Genomic DNA, 20787 nt, shown 5'->3' with positions numbered 1-20787 from the left:
TACGACAGTGTGAGCGAGCCCTTAGAGTCAAGGAATATTTACATGCAGATGATGATATTACTCTCCAAGTGTATATTTTTTTAGGCGAGTTCATAGTAAATGCTTTGCCTTTTTGACATGTGATCAACTAAAGAACAAGAAAGATTTAGGACCTCCCCTATAGAGAAACGGAAAATAGTTTGGAGGACTTGCATGTCCTTTTTTATTTATTATGAGAAAATCATAAAAGATCCCGTTTTTTAACCATGCTGTGACTTTCTGCTGAGGGAGAGGGAGAGAGCTGCCCTATTCAGAGTCTGTAATAAGACCTGCTGACAAAAGTGGTGAAGATACAGTCTAATGTGAATTAACAATGAAAAAAAGTTAATTTCACAAATGGCTTGCATTTTTTTTTAATACAAACTTTTTTGTCTTTACAGCTCCTTTAAAGGGAATCTGTCATCAGGTTTTTGCCACCTAATCTGAGAGCAGCATAATGTAGGGTTAGAGGCACTGATTCCAGTAATGTGTCACTTACTGGGCTGCTTAGTGTTGTTTTGATAAAATCATTGATTTGTCAGAAGGTAATTATCACTAGATGACTAGTAAGTTCTATAGGACCCCACCCCCATCACTGATCAGTAGATTTGTGTACACTGAGCATGGGCAGAAAGCTGCCAATCAGTGGTGTGGGCGGGGCTATACAGAGCGCAGCATTCAGAGAGCTGCTAGATCTGCAGCAGATAAAACGGTGATTTTCTCAAAATGACAACAAGCAGCTGAAAAAGTGACACATCGCTGGAATCAGGGTATCTGCCCCAATATTGTGCTGCTCTCAGATGAGGCAGCACAATTAATATTGTGCCAAATTAATTTCCCGTGAACTATCACATGACCTATCACAGGGGATCATGTGACATGTCACGTGATAAATCAGGTGGGGGGGGGGCCCCTCGCCTTCTAAACTGCCTGGGGCCCTTGCTACTCTTAATCCACCCCTGGATGTATATATTGTACTTCTGATCAGTTTGTTCAGTAAAAAAAAGGTTTCTTTTAGTCTCTGGTCTCCCCCATTTATCTCTACTTCATTGGTTCCTGCAAAAAAGAAAAAAAGAAGCAAGACAAAAATATATCTCATACCCTACCATAATTATATATAAATGTAAAGCAAAGTTGCATAATAAATATAGGGTACTTAGTGAACTATTTTTGATCAAAAAAAGTATACAAGCCGTCCCACCAGCGGCAAGGTGACCCTAAATTGGGACGGTACCTATACTGCCTATATTAAAAACCTTACTGTATATCAAAGTTGAAGTAATGCATATAAAAGGGTAGACAAATAGGACCGGGTCCCAACTCCAGACCACCTAGGCCCGTGGTAAGCTACATATATACCAATCAGCTCAACAAAGGGCATGCCACACCCTTAAATTGCACAGAATGCAAACAAGTCAAAAAACCAGACAATGTGAACTGAGGTCTAAGATGGCAGACATACAAGAAACAGAGGCATGTTCACACTAGCAAAAAAGAAAAAAAGAAGCAAGACAAAAATATATCTCATACCCTACCATAATTATATATAAATGTAAAGCATTGGTTCCTGGCCTGCCATGCCAAGCGGCAGCACGCGGTCTTAAGTAGCATATTACTAAGGTAACAGCACACACTCCCAGCCAGTATCCCCATTTTTTAGCAGCACGGCGTAGTACAGATACGACCCATGACCACGACTGCCCTGCTCCTTACACATCCATATAAATTTAAATATTTAAAAACATAGATCCATAGGATGACAAAAAGTCAATGTTCAAGCAAATTGTTCTATACTTTATAGCGCAATATTCCTAGCAATATGTGCCAATATAGGAAAATAAGAGACATTGTAAAACATGTAGAATATCTGCAAATGATCCCATTAAAGGCAACTCTGACGCTGCATAACAGTGCAAGCATAACATGCTAATGCATGTCATTTAAGTGAGGGCCCATTTAAGAAAAAAAACATAGATAAATACTAGTGATCAATACAAGTGATGAGCAAGCATTAAAATGGATTAGAAATGGATTAGAAATGCATGATAAATGGGTTGTTGGTTACTACAAGGTTAACAGTACAGCACACTGATAGTCTTTCAAAATATATTTTAAATAAAAAATGAAATATAAATACTAGTGATGAGTGAGCACTAAAATGCTCGGGTGCTCGTTGCTCCGGTCGAGCAAATCATAACGCTTGGATGCTCGACCCGAGTAACAAGCCCAATGTAAGTCAATGGGAAACTCAAGCATTTTTCCGGTGCTTCCCCCCCCGGAGGTCGGGAAGGGGCCTAAAAATTGGTCAAATCAATGGAAACAGAGCTAAAATTACATGGGAACAGCATGGGGAAGACCCTTGGAAGCATCTCTGACTCCCAGGTCACTGCTGTGAACAATGTTGTCAGAGTATTACGCCACTGTTATGGACTGAAAATAAAACATTCAAAAACAAAGCCAAAATGGATTTTCCTGGAAAAAACATTCTTTCCAGGGTAATGACTTGTATATAACGAAAACTAAATAACCAAAAACAAATATGCTCCCCCACACATTAGGCTATGCTCACATGTTGCGTTTTTGATGCGTTTTTGCACTTTTGCATTGCTATCAACGGTGAAAAATGCATTCACCAGTAAATGTAATTTTAACATTTTACTACCTTATTTTACCATGTCGTGTGTGAGACATGATCAGACACATCCTGTTTCATTTATGAAGGAGGGACTCTAAAAGTCAGAAAGTCTATTTTTACAAGGCCATCAGGTGGCCCTTACTATTGTAAGAGGGCCAGCAATCATCCCTCACTATTGTTAGAGGGCCATCAGCCGGCTATGCGTTGTTGTTCCTAATATTAAGGAGTAGGTCTCCTATACTGTTATTGCATATGCAGTGATTGCAGTGGCTGCCAAAAATTAGGATGCACTCCAATACCCCTTTGAAGAGACATAGAGGAAGGCCTCAAAAATTTTTTTTACCATTAAAAAGGACTGGGTCTCCTATACTGTTATTGTGTATGCAGTGAGTGGCAGGGCTGCCAAAAATTTGGAAGCACTCCAAAACCCCTTTGAAGAGACATAGAGGAGGGCCTCAGTAAAAAATAATGTTCTCATTATAAAGTAGTGAGTCTCCTATATTGTTATTGCATATGCAGTGACTGCAAGGGCTGCCAAAAATTTGGACGCACTCTAATACCCCTTTAAAGAGACATAGAGGAGGGCCTTAGTAAAAAAAAAATTCTCATTATAAAGGAGTGGGTCTCCTATACTGTTATTGTGTATGCAGTGACTGCAAGGGCTGGCAAAAATTTGGACACACTCCAATACCCCTTTGAAGAGACATAGAGTAGGGCCTCAGTAAATAAAATTGTCCCATTATCAAGGAGTTGGTCTCCTATACTGGTAATGCCCATGCACTAAGTACATGGGCTGAAAAACATTCACCCCTGGGGAGTATACATGTACATACTGTATACATGAACATTCTGTATAGCATACAGAATGTTAGAGGTAGGCCTCGAAAAATAGTTCCTAAGGGCATCATAAACACCCTTAAAAAAAATTATGTGGGTGTTGCATGATGTTCATCCTGTTGATATGGTGGAGGAGGATGAGGAGAAGGAGAAGGAGGAGGGTGACATAAAATAGAAGAAATCCTGAAGCCTATACCCATGTCTGGGTGTGAAGGGGTGCATGGGAATAGACCCCCAAAAATAAACCACTGGATTTGACTTTATGTTCCACTGCTATCATCCAGTTATGTTAAGAAGTCTGGCCAAATCCAGCCCTTGTTCATTTTGATAACAGTCAGCCTGTCAGCATTTTCAGTTGACAGACGGATGTGCCTATAAATTATAATACCAATGGCAGCACTAAAAATCCGCTTTGACAAAACGCTAGCGGCAGGGCAGACCTCCAAGATGTAGAGTGACAGTTCATGCCACATGTCCAGCTTGGATACCCAACAGTTCTAAGGCACAGAGGAATCACAGAGGATGCTGGTACGGTTGACAAGGTACTCCTTCAGCATCTTCCAAAACTTTTCCCTCCTTGTCAAATTACCCTGCGCATCAGGGCCTGATTGCTGGGAGGGTCTGAGAAAACTGTCCCAGACCTTTGACAGTGTTCCCGTGCCTCTGCTGCATTATATTTGTGTCTCCCTCGCCTGTACTCCTTGGCTGTCTAACAAACTGTGACCTCTGCCACCAGCATTTTCAGAAGGGAATTTTTTTTAATAATTCTTCAACAAGGGCCTTCTGGCTCTGCAACATTTTATTAGACCTCTCCACCACAGGAAGGAGAGATAGAAAGTTCTCCTTGTAGCATGGGTCTAGAAGTGTGACCAACCAGTAATTAGTGTTGGCCAAAATTCATACAATGCGAGGGTCACAAGAAAGGCAGCAGAACATACTGTAAAGTCAGCCATGTGTGCCAGACAACAAACAGCCAAGACTTCCCTGTCCTGACCAAGAGATCGACTGTCCTTGTTATCCTCCTCCTCCTCCTCGTTCTCTCTCCTCAGGCCATCCACACTGAACAGACAGTATGAATGTGGTGTGGATAGTACCGTCTGTAGTCTGTAGCGCAGGAAACCAGCTCCTGTTCCTCCTTTTTCTCCTCCTCCTCATTATCACTCAATACACATTGAGATGAGATGAGTCTGGGCTGTGTAGCATCACTCTGTTTAGTTCCTTGCTCCATCTCATCGTGCTCCGCCTGCAATGCCTCCTCTTTAATTGTGAGCAGCGAGAGTTTCAGTAGACAGAGAAGCAGGATGGTGACGCTAATTATGGCATAATCACAACTCACCATCTTGGTGGAGTCCGCAAAGTTTTGGAGGATGGCACAGATGTCAGACACCCATGCCCACTCATCAGCTCTTGTGTGCGGAGGCTGACCTGAATACCGATGACCGTGTTGAAGCTGGTACTCAACAATTGCCCTCTGCTGCTCATAAATCCTTCACAACATATGCAATGTTGAGTTCCAATGCATGGTGACATCGTCCATCAGTCGATGAGCAGGAAGCTGCAAATGCTGCTGAAGTATGATGAAGGCGGCGGAAGCTGTAGCTGACTTTCTGAATTGGGCACACATGCGGCATAATTTCACAAGCAGCTCAGGCAGATCCGGGTAGGTTTTGAGAAACCGCTGAACTACTAGGTTGAGAACATGGGCCAGGCATTGCATGTGTGTGAGGTTGCTAAGCCTCAGAGCCGCTACCAGGTTCCGGCCATTTTCACACATGACCATGCCTGGCGGTGGCAGCCAAAGATCTGCCAGCTCTGTTACAGCTTTCAACAACTCTGCAGCAGTCTGCGGTTTGTCACCCAAGCAGTAAACTTCAGTAGAGCCTGTTTCCGCTTGGACAAGGCAGTGCTTCCAGCTTCCGACTGATGTGGTCATTTCGGAGATGGAGGCTGAAGAGGAGGAGGTTCAGGAGCTGTAGAATGTGGGGGCATCCCTGATTGTGCCACGGCCCGCAATCCTCAGCGTCGGGAGGACGTGTTCCATCCCAGGGTATGACTGGGTCCCGGCTTCTATAATATTAACCCAGTGTTCCGTCAGTGAGATGTACCTACCCTGGCCACAAGCACTTGTCAACGTGTCCGTGGTTAGGTGGACATTTACAGTAACTGCGTTGGTGAGCGCACGGGTAATATTGTGGGACACGTGCTTGTGTAAGACGAGGATGGCACACCGAGAGAAATAGTCGCGGCTGGTGACCGAGTATCGAGGGACGCCCCCGCCATGAGTTTGCGGAAAGATTCCGTCTCCACGAGCCTAAAAGCAACATTTCCAGTGCGAGCATTCGAGAAATCTTGTAGTTTAGAATTTTGGCCTGTTGGGCTTTGGCTGCGTATTTGCACTTGCATTCAAAAGACTGGGGTAGGAACAACTGAACGCTGCGCTAGGACAAGGACGTGGACGAGGTTGCTTATGGTGGTGGTTGCAAGTGTGCAACGACAGATGCAGGGTGGGAGGCATCTTCACCTGTGCCATCGACAGGGGATTGGCATTCACGCACAACAGCAGAACCGGCAGTGGTGTCACCCACAGACACTGTTTTTGGCCCTGGCGTTTGGCACAACAAGTTGGGTGCTTTGCTTTCATATGCCTGAGCGTGCTGGTGGTCAGGCTAGTAGTTTTGCAAACCCTGCTGATGCTGGCATGGCAGATGTTGCAAATGGCATTTTTAGGGTTAACTGCACAGTATTTAAAAAAGAGCCAGACTCAGGAAGACCTAACAGTTGAACTGGCAACTTCCCTCGTGTTGGTGTTCTGGGGAACAGTTGCCTGCCTTGTGTCTGAGGCAATCCCACTGCTTGTTCCTGCCTGTTGTGGTGCTACGGCTCCCTCCCCCTCTGCGCTTCTGTCCTCGCTATGCACGACCCCTTCCCAGGTTGGGTCAGTGACTTCATTATCCACCACCTTGTCTTCCACGTACACAGCATGGGCCTCCCCCTGACTTGCTGACAATTGTGTCTCATCATCATCCACCTCATGTGACAGTAATTGCACTTTCCCACCATCACCTTCATGTGACCATGACAGGTCAAACATTTGGGCATCACTACATGCAATCTCCTCTTGCTCCACTTCAAGTGGGCCGGGCGAGAGACCCAAATCTATAAATGGAAAATTGAAGAGCTCTTTGGAGTGTCCAAGTGCGGGATCACTTGTCATCTGGGCACTCGGCATGGTAGGAGGAAGGAGGATCAGGGTGAGAAATATATGGTCCTGACTCATGGTGACTGAGACTGTACTGTGTGGAAGACAGGGTGGTGGCAAACTGACCGGAAGAATTATCTACTATCCAACCAACAACCTTTTCACACTGCTCTGGCTTCAATAGTGGTTTTCTGCAGCCCTCTACAAAGTGGGACAGGAAGGTAGGGCGACATGATGTGCGTGCTTGTTGTGCTCCCTCAGTAGGCACAATTTCAGCTTGCCCATGGCCTCAGCCTCTGCATGCACCATCACCATCACATCCACTTCCCCGTCTCTTGTCACGTGCCTTGCCAATTTTAAATGGAGTATAATATTTGTCACAAAAATGTCAGGATTATTACCACAGTAATATAGGATCACGTCTGACGACCACAGTTTTAGGCAGTGGCCTATAGTATGGTATTGGTCAGCGACCAAGTGTGAATAGGTTTGAACAACACACAACTGGCAGACTTTAAATGGAGTATAATATTTGTCACATTCCCAAAATGTCAGGACTATTACTGCAGTAATATAGAATCACCTGAGATGATGGACAAGTTTCTCTGCTTCCACAATACAGCAATGCTATTAAAATCAAACAAATCTTGTAGTATACTGCTAACAAGCAAATGAAGCAGTAAAATGGTGTATTATATTGCTTTTCACCAAAATAATCAGGATTAAGAGCAAAAAGACCATTAACTCTGATATCTAGGGCTATGGATATCAGTAACAGCAGCAGAAAGAACGTGCAATGGATCCTATTCTGTTGTATATATTCTCTACAAACTATGTCTGCCTAACTCCTGCTATCACCAGGATTGATTTGTATCACAATTAGTCCTTAGAAGGACTGTTAGTTTAAATGTATATTGCTGTGGAATACCTCACTAAATTAACATCCAATTCTCTCCCTCACTCAGCTGCTGCTCTGCCTACTCTGCCTGTCTGAACGGTAGACTGTGACGAGCATAGGGTCACCGGGTCTTATATATGCGGCCAGCCAATCACTGTAATGCCACAACCAACATGGCTGCGGCATTACATTGACTGGCAGGCAATCCCCGCATGTTAATTCTCTGTCTAAACAGCGCTAAACATGCGGGGTGGGGACTCGAGCTCCCACCCGAGCATTCAGGAAGTACTCACCGAGCACTGAGCATCTCGAACACTGAGATACTCGGGCGAGTACCGAACAGTTGTGAGCATGCTTGCTCATCAATAGTAAATACAATAAGTACAAAATACTTAGCAGCCAGGGATCAACCAGAATAGCGGTTTGAAAGTCATAGGACTGGAATGCTCAGGAATCTCACTTATATTGTCATTTAAACCACTGCATCTAGTACTTAAGTTGCATAAACGACGATATGATCCACAGTGGACAAGGTTTGTTTCTGATATGGACAAATTTGTACAAGTTTTCTCCAGGATCTTCATAAGGTAGTTTGCTGTTGTTCTTGGTTTGATTAGTATTATTCACACCAATATCCTTTCATCTATTAGAGACAGAGTGTGTCTCTTTCTTCAGTGGTATGATGATTCTGTGCTCCTATGGTGACGAACCGTTCAAATTATTGTTTGAAAAGATCAACTTGGTTTATTCAAGCGATTTGAAATTGCTCCCAAAGATGTACCAGAATTGTGGAGGTCCACAATCCTGACTGATTTGTTTGGATTTTACCAAGAGGTCAACTAAAGAGACAAGTAGATCTTCAAGGGAGGTCTTAAAATACTGCCCCATGTATACCTATTATTAACTCAAATTATATAAATTAGCCTATCAAAATCTTTTGAAGTTATGACTAGTATTGAGTGAATTTGTTCGGCGAATGTTCGAAAGTTTCAAATTCGGCACGAATATAGCTCATTCAGATTCGTGATCGCAAAGGCGAGCAAATTTTCTTAAAATCGGAAAAGTTAGACGTATTTGCGCAGGACCGTGAATACAGGGCAACCACGGCGTTTTGAACAGTTTTGTTAGCATAGTGCAAGTGTATGATGAGCGGTGACATGTGCCAGGTGAGTGTGGGGGCTGTGGACAGCTTAGAATAGGTCAGATCAGCGGCGCATTGTTTGTTTTTTTTTTTTTTTTTCCTCTGGGCAGTAATTTTAACTGAGGAAAGCGCGGCCAGCCAATCATAGTGCAGGAAGCATCTACACTGTCCAGACATAAGGGCTTCTGCAATTGGCTGCAAAAATCACATGTCCTCTCAATATAAAAAGCGGCCATGTTCCCTGCTGGAGACAGACGCAGCTCAGTGTTCTCCTTTGTAATGAGAGATATTAGCTAGATAGATGGGCGCTTGTGTGGTAGTCAGACAGTGTAGATAATTTCAGGCCTGTGTACCTCTGCAACCGCTGGTGCAGCACATTTTTGGTGTTCTTGTGCAAGTACTGAGATTCTGACAGAAACAGAGGGCCCATTCCATACAACAGTGCTGTGTACCGCTGGTATAGAGCTCCATGTCTCAGTATAACTTGAATCTTTTTTTGCAGCTGCTAATGTGATCAAGCAAGCGCAGTGCACCTTTTCATTTAGTGGGGGTGAAATTGTGCTCTGCACAGTCTGCAGAGCTTCTTATTGCAGAGCACAAAATCTGTTTTTTTTCTGTTGCTATTGTGATATTGAAAGCTGTGTGCACTAAAGTATTTTTTAGTGTCAGATACTATTTTAGTGGAGTTGAACTTCAGGTGGTTTCAGAGTAAAAAAATACATTTTTTCTCTGGCTACACCCAGTCCAAAGAATATTTTTTCCTGTGCCAAAAGTCCTATAGTGCTATATGCCAGCTACTACATCAGTGGCGGTCAAATTCAGCTTGTACGCATAGTCAAACATATATATATTTTTGGTTGGCAGGCAGAGTCCACCAAAGGTTTTTTACTGTAGCAAAGTTCATCCAGTCTGCTAAAAGGCAGATCCTATTTTAGTGCCGTTGAACTTGTCCTGGTTTCATAATAAAAAGAAAAACTTCTCTTACTAGGCCCAATCCAAAAAATATTTTTTCCTGTGCCAAATGTTATACAGTGCTATAAGCCAGCTACTACATCAGTGGCGATCAAATTCAGCTTGTATGCACAGTCAAACCTATATATATTTTTGGTTGGCATGCGGAGTCCACCAAAGATTTTTTTTTGCTGTGGCAAAGTTGATCCAGTCTGCTAAAAGGCAGATCCTATTTTAGTGGCGTTGAAATTGTCCTGGTTTAACAGTTAAAAAAAACAACTTCTCTTTCTAGGCCCAGTCCAAAAGATATATTTTCCTGTGCCAAAAGTCATACAGTGCTATAAGCCAGCTAATACATCAGTGGTGGTCAAAGTCAACTGGATGCAGAGCTTATGCAGAGTAACCCAAAAATATTTTTTGCTCTGAGTAAAGTGATACAGCTGGCTAGATCTGAGTTTGAAATATTTTGGAGCATATATTCTATGTCATACTTGCCTCATCCACATTCAAAAAATAATAATTCTCCTGTTCCTAAAGTAATCTAGCAGGGGACATGTCAGTTTGAAATTGTTTGGAGAATATCTCGTATTTTTTATCAGCCTCATGCACACTAACCAATTTATTTTGTCTGTTTGTAACGTTATACGGCAGACCATATCATACCTTGTCATTTAGTGTCGCTGAAATTCAGGTGTGTGCTGAGCTATTGCACAGGAAAAAAACATATTTTTCTTTAGTTAATTGCGTGCTCCTACCACTGTATCTGACCAACATGAGTGGGAAAAAGAGAGGGCGTGGTGGAAGGGGGAATAATCTTGGTGTTCAAGGTGTACTTGTGGTACGTGGTAATGTTAGTGAAAGCACTAGTGAACCAACACAAACAGGTCCTATCCAAAGACAACTGAAAACTTATGTTAGTGGACGGCCTACTGCACGCCCTTCCTTTGGCAGCCGCACAGTGATACCCCTTGTTGATAAGGCCCAGAAAGAGCAGGTGCTCCAGTGTATGGCAAGCTCTGCTTCCAGTGGCCTCTCCTCTCCTTACTCCACCACAACATCACACATAGTACAGTCCACAGAGGTGGCACCCCAATTATCCATGCTTCCCCCTGCATCACAACTGGCCAACTTCCCAACTGACTGTAGCGAACCACAGATGGGCGAGTTTATAGAACTCTTCACCCATCCTACACCATGGGCATCAGAAGTGTACTCCAAACAGTCAGAGAGTCAAGGGGAGGAAAGCATCTGCATCGATGCCCAAAATTTTTTTAGCTTGGATTCAGGGCAGGACAAAGTTGGGTCCGAGCAGGTTCCTGACCCTCGTCACCAGACGTTAACAGCAGGGGAGAGGTGATCCCGATGAGACTCAGATACCTGAGGCTCATGCAGACTGTACTGTGCTGTCAGGGCAACAAGAAGAGAGGGGTCACTCTGAGGACCAGGAATGGGATAACACATTGAATGATGATGAGGATGAAGATCCTACTTGGTGTGAACCCAGAGTCACGCAGCCGAGTAGCTCATCTGAGGAGGTTGAGGAGGACGACGAGGAGGTTACATTTCACCCCAAGGCGCAGACATGGAGTGATGCAATCACGAGGAGCACTGTATCCTTAGCCACAACCGTGGCTGTGGCCAGCAGCGGTCACGGATCTGCAGCTCACAGGGGCAGCAAGGGTTGCCTAGCATGGGCCTTTTTTGTCACTGCAAAGCATGAGCCAACTCACGTTATCTGCAAACTTTGCGATAAAACTCAGTAGAGGGAAAAACTGCAATAATTTGACTACTACATGCATGAACGTTCACATGCTCAAACAACATTCTTTATGCTGGGAATCTTACCGCACTGAAATGCGGACCAGTGCACCTCAACAACCATCAGATGCCCCATCATACACATCCATTGCTTCTTCCTCCTCCTCTGTTACCATGCCAAGTATTGTCACGCAGGTCTCCCATCGCAGAAACTCCGGTTCTTTACCCGCTCCAGTCAAGCTGAGTGACAGCCTGTCAGCTGTAACAGAAGCGGACACGCCTGCTGTTTTTGTTTCTCCGAGCACACCGCATGTTTTTCAATCCACCGTAACATCTGCACCTCACTCACGCTCCACCAGTTTTTCCGGTTCACCATACTCCGCCCTCTCTCAGCACCTTAGCCAGCCCTCGGTCCTGCAGTTGTGGTCACGTAAAAGATTGTTTCATCCTACGCATGACAAAGCTAAGAGGTTGAACTCCAATCTGTTGGCCACGGAAATGCTGCAATTCCACATGGTAGATACAGACGGTTTCTGAAAACTGATGGCCATCCCAGTCCTCCAGTACCAGTTGCACAGTCGCCATTACTTCTTTAAGAAAGCTGTGCCTGTGCTACACCAGCAAGTTGCAGACATCACCCGTTCCTTGTCTAAATCTACGTGTGCCAGGGTGCATTTCACCAGAGACACCTGGACGAGTAAGCATGGCCAAGGGCATTACATCTCACTGACTGGGCACTGGGTGACTCTGGTGGCTGTGGGGGCAGGCAGGGAAGGGGCTGCTCCACAAATCTTGGAATCCCGAAGGCTTGCAGAAGGAACCTCTATATTTCCCACTTCCTCTGCTGCTTCTACATCCTCCACCTTCTCTATGGCCTCCACCTGCGCACTCAACCTCTGCCTTAATGAGACACGCGTTCCATGGATGCGGAGTGAATACACACCACCTCCGTACTGCGCATTCAGGGCTCACCGTAATCAGGCAGTCTTCAAATTAATATGCCTTGGAGATCGCAGTCATAAAGGCCAGAAAGGCCGTGTGAGATAACGGTGCGAACCTGTTAGCGGCCCTAGGCCAAGCAAGCTCGCACATGTGCCTTTCATGGCTCACGCCCTCATCCTGGAGGTACAGCAATTTCTCTGCCACTATCCTGGCTTGGATGAGGTGCTGTCATGGGTGTGTCGTCACGAAGATCGTCGCGACTACACAGCCTGACTTCTCACAGCTGAGTTTTTGGTGCTTTGTGTTTTTTGGTTGTGAGGGAGTTAATTCTCTCTCTCTGTGCTTGACGAGGCTCAGCCTCGCCCAGCTGCAGTTAATGCTGCAGTATTGGGATTCCTTCAAATACCTGCTGGTCTGATAGGGAAGTTGTCGGTGAAAGCATTTCTTGCAGACCTTCAGAGTGGATCGTTGTTTGGTGGAGTTCGGAGCGAGGAGTATGCGGTGTGGTTTGTTCCCTTCCTCCCTTTATGATTTATCTCCTAACCTGTTGTTGTTCCCTCTGTAATTGTGGTGTTAGTTTTTGTATGCAAGGTGGTTTTTTGGTTTTCCCCTTGTACTGTCTCGTTTGTCTAGTACTGTGTTTTGGGCATTTTCTATCCTGTTCCCCATTGTTGTGATCGGGGTCCTTCTCAGGACTAGATTACTTAGGTTCAGGGATATTCAGGAGTTTAGGGTTACGCTGGCGGCCTGGACCTCTGTACCATTAACAGTACCTCCAGGTTGAGGGATTAGTCAGGGCCCCCGTCTAGGGTCAGCTCAGGCCCCTGACCCCCCTGTACGCTGAGACAGCGTGACATTTTCACCGACCGACAAAAAAAAAAAAAAAAATTTTCCAACCACCATGGACGTAGCCAGTCTAGCTCGGCAGTTGCAGAGTTTGTCCATGGAGTTGGCGGACGTTAGGTCCAAGGTTTTGTGTCCTCTGGAGCAAGCCGGACCAGAACCTAAAGTAGCTCTCCCTGACAGGTTCACTGGGGGGCGGGACAAGTTTTTTGTTTTCCGGGAGGCATGCAAGTTGTACTTTCAGCTGCGGCCTCGGTCATCGGGGAGTGAGGAGCAAAGGGTGGGAATTGTCATCTCGCTCCTACAAGGGGACCCACAATCTTGGGCGTTCTCTCTTCCCCCCGGGCTCCCCGGCTCTCCAGTCAGTGGATAGGTTTTTCGCTGCTCTGGGACTCTTATATGATGATCCAGATTGGATCTCCCTTGCTGAATCTAAGTTACGTAGGATCCACCAGGGTGATCGTCCGGCGGAGGAATTCTGTTCGGAGTTCCGTAGGTGGGCCACGGACACCCAGTGGAATGACCCGGCTCTTAGGAGCCAGTTTTGTCAAGGGTTATCTGACAAATTAAAGGATGTGTTGGCACAGTATGACCCTCCCGCCTCACTGGAAGCCGCTATGGCCCTTGCTATTCGCACTGACAGACGGCTTCGGGAGAGGTGCGGGATAACTCCGCCCCCTGGGATGACTCCACCTCCTACAAGGTCCCCTCATATGGAGGTTCCCCTGGTCAGTCCAGAGGAGCCTATGCAGTTAGGAGGGACATCTTTCCGGGGGAGGGGAAGTTTTTTGCAAGTGGTGCATAACGTAAATCTTCAAGTGGGGGAGATACATAAAGAACTGTTGTCTTGTTACGTGTTGGAGGGTCTTCCCACTCCTATTGTGTTGGGCCTTCCTTGGTTAACTAAGCATAATCCGGTTATTAATTGGCAATCCAGGGAGATAAGCCAATGGAGTGTATTCTGTAATAAAAACTGCATGAATACGGTCATCGGTGCTGTCACTCCTAGGGTCTTCCCTCCATTTCTGGCGGACTTTGAGGATGTATTCTCGGAGAAAGGGTGTCAGGAACTACCTCCTCATCGCGTGTATGACTGTTCTATAAAATTGCTCCCTGGGGCCAAGTTACCTAAATCTAGGTTGTATAACCAATCTAGTCCGGAGAGGCAAGCCATGAAGGATTATATTTCTGAGAGTCTGGCTAAGGGGCATATTAGACCTTCATCTTCCCCGGTGGCCGCGGGGTTCTTCTTTGTGAAGAAGAAAGATGGAGGCCTACGCCCTTGCCTGGATTTCCGTGAACTTAATCGGATTACAGTCCGAGATCCGTATCCACTCCCACTTATCCCCGATCTCTTTAATCTGATCGTGGGCGCCAAATGGTTCTCTAAGATGGATCTCAGGGGGGCGTACAATCTGATTAGGATAAAGGAGGGGGATGAGTGGAAGACGGCGTTTAACACTCCGGAGGGGCATTATGAGAACCTTGTCATGCCATTCGGTCTTACTAATGCCTCGGCGGTGTTCCAACACTTTGTTAATGACATTTTTCGCCGCCTGGTGGGTCAGTTTGTGGTCATATATCTGGATGACATCTTAATTTACTCGCCTGATCTTGTGTCTCATCAGGAGCATGTTAGGCAGGTGTTACAGATCTTGCGGGATAATAAACTGTACGCCAAATGGGAGAAGTGTGTGTTCGCCGTACAGGAACTCCAGTTTTTAGGTTTCCTGGTGTCAGCGTCCAGTTTTCGTATGGACCCAGGGAAAGTGTGGGCAGTTCTTGAGTGGGATCTGCCAGAGAATCTTAAGGCACTACAACGTTTCCTGGGGTTTGCTAATTATTACCGGAAATTCATTCGTAATTTCTCATCCATGGTTAAACCTCTCACAGACATGACAAAAAAGGGGACGGATTTTTCTAGGTGGTCTGACAAGGTTTGTCAAGCATTCTCCTCCTTGAAAAAATGTTTTGCCTCAGCACCCATACTCATTTAACCTGATGCGTCACAGCCGTTCATTGTAGAGGTAGACGCTTCTGAGGTAGGGGTGGGAGCAGTTTTGTCACAAGGTTCGTCCCCTGGTAAGTGGCGTCCGTGCGCTTTTTTCTCTAAAAAATTGTCGTCCGCTGAGAGGAATTACGATGTCGGCAATAGGGAACTCTTGGCTATTAAGTTAGCTTTTGAGGAGTGGTGCCATTTTTTGGAGGGGGCAGTCCATCCTGTCACCGTCATCACTGATCACAAGAACCTGCTTTATCTGGAGTCCGCAAAACGTCTGAATCCCAGACAAGCCAGGTGGTCGTTGTTTTTTACCAGGTTTAATTTTGTCGTTACAGATCGTCCTGGGTCAAAAAATGTGAAGGCGGATGCCTTATCTTATAGTTTCCCTGGGGCCGGGAATACGGATGATCCGGTTCCTATCCTTCAAGAGGGGGTGGTGGTGTCGGCAGTATGCTCTGAGCTTGAGGAGGAGGTATTGGAGGCTCAGGGGGACGCCCCTGTTGGACCTCCAGGGAGACTGTTTGTTCCTGATCAGGTACGACAAAAGGTGATCGAGGCACACCATAACTCAGCTTTGGCAGGACACCCAGGGAGTAAAGCAACTGTGGATCTCCTCTCGCGTCGGTTTTGGTGGCCTAACTTACATAAGGAGGTGGTAACTTTTGTTGCGTCCTGTGGGATTTGTGCGCGCTCTAAGACCCCACATACCCGTCCGTCTGGGGCCCTCTTACCTTTGAAGATCCCGGAGCGTCCTTGGACTCATCTGTCTATGGACTTTATTACGGATCTCCCGCCGTCCTCGGATAAAACGGTCATACTCGTTGTAGTAGACAGGTTCAGCAAGATGGCACATTTTATCACTTTTCCTGCTCTTCCTAATGCTAAAACTCTTGCGCAGGTGTTCATTGGAGAGATTGTGAGGCTTCACGGGGTACCCTCCGATGTGGTGTCGGATCGGGGGTCTCAGTTTGTGTCCAAATTCTGGAAGGCTTTTTGTACTCGGCGGGGGATGCATTTATCGTTCTCATCGGCTTTTCATCCTCAGACCAATGGTCAGACGGAACGTCTGAACCAGAGTTTGGAGACATATCTCCGGTGTTTTGTGTCAGAGAACCAGGAGGACTGGGCTTCTTTCTTACCTCTGGCGGAGTTTGCTCTTAATAATAGGCGGAGCGAATCCACTGGTAAGTCCCCGTTTTTTGGGGCATATGGTTTTCACCCCCAGTTTTGTACTTTCAGTAGAGGGGGCTCTTCGGGGGTTCCTGAGGAGGAACGATTTTCGTCATCACTCGCTTCAGTATGGAGAGGGGTACTGAATAATCTGAGTACTATTGGGAACCGATACAAACGTATGGCTGATAGGAGGAGAGTGTCTGGTCCGGACCTAAGTGTGAACGATCGGGTATGGTTGTCTACCAAGAATATAAAACTCAAGGTTCCCTCCTGGAAACTGGGTCCCAGGTTCATCGGGCCATACAGGATCAATTCTATAATTAATCCGGTGGCATTCCGTCTTGACCTCCCCCCTACGTTTAAAATTCATAACGTGTTCCACAGATCTTTGCTTAAGAGGTATGTGGCGCCAATGATACCGTCACCTTTACCTCCTCCCCCAGTGGTGATCAATGGAAATTTGGAGTTTCAGGTATCGAAAGTCATCGATTCACGTTTTAGTCGCCGGTCCCTTCAGTACCTGGTTCATTGGAAAGGGTATGGTCCTGAGGAGAGAAAGTGGGTTCCTGCGTCAGATATTAACGCAGACCGGTTAATTCGGGCCTTCCACTCGACTCACCCGGATAAACCTGGCCCTGAGGGTCCGGAGGCCCCTCGTAGAGAGGGGGGGTACTGTCATGGGTGTGTCGTCACGAAGATCGTCGCGACTACACAGCCTGACTTCTCACAGCTGAGTTTTTGGTGCTTTGTGCTTTTTGGTTGTGAGGGAGTTAATTCTCTCTCTCTGTGCTTGACGAGGCTCAGCCTCGCCCAGCTGCAGTTAATGCTGCAGTATTGGGATTCCTTCAAATACCTGCTGGTCTGATAGGGAAGTTGTCGGTGAAAGCATTTCTTGCAGACCTTCAGAGTGGATCGTTGTTTGGTGGAGTTCGGAGCGAGGAGTATGCGGTGTGGTTTGTTCCCTTCCTCCCTTTATGATTTATCTCCTAACCTGTTGTTGTTCCCTCTGTAATTGTGGTGTTAGTTTTTGTATGCAAGGTGGTTTTTTGGTTTTCCCCTTGTACTGTCTCGTTTGTCTAGTACTGTGTTTTGGGCATTTTCTATCCTGTTCCCCATTGTTGTGATCGGGGTCCTTCTCAGGACTAGATTACTTAGGTTCAGGGATATTCAGGAGTTTAGGGTTACGCTGGCGGCCTGGACCTCTGTACCATTAACAGTACCTCCAGGTTGAGGGATTAATCAGGGCCCCCGTCTAGGGTCAGCTCAGGCCCCTGACCCCCCTGTACGCTGAGACAGCGTGACAGGTGCTTCACAAAGTACAGTAGCTGTGTGCTCACTTCTGCTGTTCGAACCCCTCATGTCATCAACTTGCATCGATGCAGAGGTCTTTGTCCATGCCAGTTAACAGGTTGATCTCCAATGTGCCAACGCGGTGGAATTTCACTCTACACATGTTGCAGCGACTGTGCCAGCAACAACGAGCTCTGACGCAGTATGTCATGACGTATAGCTTGGAGAAATGCAGTACGGACTTGGGGCATATCACGTTTGCGGAGTGGGAACAGATTAAGGACCTCTGCACCCTTCTGCACGGTTTTGAAATGGCTACTAAACTGGTTAGCTCTGACGATGCCATCATCAATATCACTATTCCGGTCATATACATGCTGGAGCAAACTTTGAATAACCTGCGGCAGGAGGTGGTGCCCCCAGAAGTAGAGGAGGATGCGGAAGGGATACCAATGTCTCAAATTTCCAGTCTGTCATCACAGAGGCGGATGCCAAGTGACAGTGGACTACAGCGTTCGAAGGGGTTTGGTGATATCAGGCAAACTGTTAGTGAAGGTGCAAGAGCCGAGGAACTAATGGAGGAGGAAGAGGTGATTGGCGAGCAGCTGTCAGAGGATGAAGAGGATAATCATCCCCTCTCGTTTGAACGTGGTTGGCAGGAGGGGACGGAGGAAACAAGCATCAGTGTTATGCAGCCCACAATACAGCCTGACATTGGACCTCCTGGAAAATCTCGACATATGATTGCCTTCTTTATGCACTATCTGCAACATGAACTCCGTAGAGTTAAGAATCAAAATAATGCTGACTACTGGGTTGCCACTCTGTTAGATCCATGTTATAAGAGTCAATTTTGCCAGATGATTTCTGCCCTGGAAAAGGTCCCGCTTATGTTGGAGTATCGATACAAGCTTTTAAGCAACCTTAATAGAGGTTTTCCGCAAGACAACAGGGAGGCACCAGGGGAGGAATCCTGAGGAGATAATTTGCATATTCCCACTGCATTTTGGGGTAAGTGAAGAGTCTCCGCGAGCTCAAAGAACACTGGATTTTGGCTGTTGGAGCTGAAAAGAGGACATCGGTAAACCGTGCGCCGGTAGGCGCGCGCATTTTGAAGCTTTTTTTTTTAAGCTTTTTTCACTGTTTTCAGAACATTAACAATAAGAACATGGAAGAGTCCAGGAGCCATTTGGTGAGCTGCATATCCTGCTACATGTTCACAGACTTGCCAGTGGAAAAGCCAGACTTCACATGCCAGAAATGCAAGCTTGTGTCCCTGTTGGAGGAAAAGTTGCGAAATCTAGAAGAGAGGTTAACTACCTTGAAAATCATTAAGGAAGGTGAAGAGTTCTTAGACAGAGCAGAATTATCTCTTCATGATTCAGAAAGAGAAGAAATTCGAACTGCACCTGACGAAACAGAGGAATGGAAGCATGTGACCCACAGAAGCAGGAGGATCGAGAGGCAGTCAGCACCCATACTGCTCAGGAACCAGTACCAGGCTCTCACACAGTAGAACCATGAAGAAATACAGCAAGATAAGACTTTGCCAGCAATGAATAACCTTGTAAGCCCTCAGAATCCTCCTGGATGGAGAAAGAAGAATGTTGTGAAGAAAAAACGGAGAGTGGTGGTCATGGGGGATTCCCTGTTAAGAGGAACAGAGGCCGCTATCTGCAGACCAGACATAACCTCAAGAGAAATGTGCTGTCTTCCAGGAGCAAAAATTAAAGATGTGTCTGACAGGATATCAAGACTCTTCAGACCTACAGATCACTACCCATTCCTGCTAATACATGTGGGGACAAATGACACCGCAAGAAAGGACCTGGAAACCATCTGCAGTGACTTTGAAGACTTAGGCAAGAAAGTGAAAGAATTGGGAGCGCAGGTGGTCTTCTCATCCATCCTCCCAGTGGATGGCCATGGAACAATGAGGTGGAATAAGATTCTACAGGTGAACAACTGGCTACGTCGATGGTGCCGTCAACAAGGATTTGGATTTCTGGATCACGGAATGAATTACCTATACGATGGACTACTTGCTAGAGATGGGGTGCACCTTACGAAGACTGGAAAACATGTATTTGGAAATCGCCTTGCTACACTCATCAGAAGAGCTTTAAACTAGAACAATGTGGGAAGGGAAGCAAAAGGCCAGAAAAAGCCATACAGCTGACAAATACTATTGAGATCTCTGCTACTGGAAGTGGAAAAGAAGAACAAAGACAAAAAAATCTAAATAATAAAAATATGGGAGGAAGAGAAACCAATCACAAACTAAAATGTTTTTATACAAATGCACAAAGCATGGGCAACAAACAAGGAGAATTGGAACTACTAATGCAGGAAAAGGAATATGATGTCATTGGAATCACTGAAACTTGGTGGGACGATACACATGATTGGAATAAAAGGCTAAAAGGATACAACTTATTTGCAAGAAACAGACTTGATAAACGAGGAGGAGGTGTTGCATTGTATGTTAGAAAAGCGTATATCTGCACAGAGATTGAAGCTTCAGAGACTGGGAGTTCTGTGGAAACTGTTTGGGTAAGAATACAAGGAGAGAACAACGGAAAGGACACCATTGTAGGAATTTACTACAGGCCACCTGGGCAAGCTGAATATATGGATGAACTCTTTATGTATCAAATGACCAAGTTCTCCAAAAAATATGACGTAGTGGTCATGGGAGATTTCAACTATCCAGACATTTGTTGGGAATCTCTCTCAAGTAAAACTAACAGGTCAAGCAAATTCTTATCCTCTCTTGCTGACAACTTTATCTTCCAAAAGGTAGGGGAGAAAACAAGGGGATCTGCTACTTTGGATCTAATTCTTATAAACAGGGAGGAAATGGTTGAGGAGGTAAAGGTGGCTGGGACCCTAGGAGGCAGCGATCATGCTATTATAGAATTTTGGATAACTAGAGGAGGAAGACATGTGAAGACTCAAACTTCAAGGTTAGATTTTAGAAAGGCAGATTTTAAGAGACTCAGAAAGAGAATAGGAGGGATCCAATGGCTGGATGTCCTTAAGGACAAAAATGTCCAGGAAGGATGGGAAATTTTTAAAAATGAGATTCTCAAAGCACAAT

Source organism: Phyllobates terribilis, unplaced genomic scaffold (genome assembly GCF_046119375.1).
Source record: "Phyllobates terribilis strain yellow unplaced genomic scaffold, ASM4611937v1 Scaffold_1__5_contigs__length_1240528914, whole genome shotgun sequence".
NCBI classification, from domain to species: Eukaryota; Metazoa; Chordata; class Amphibia; order Anura; family Dendrobatidae; genus Phyllobates; species Phyllobates terribilis.
Note: the sequence above shows the minus strand (reverse complement) of the source record.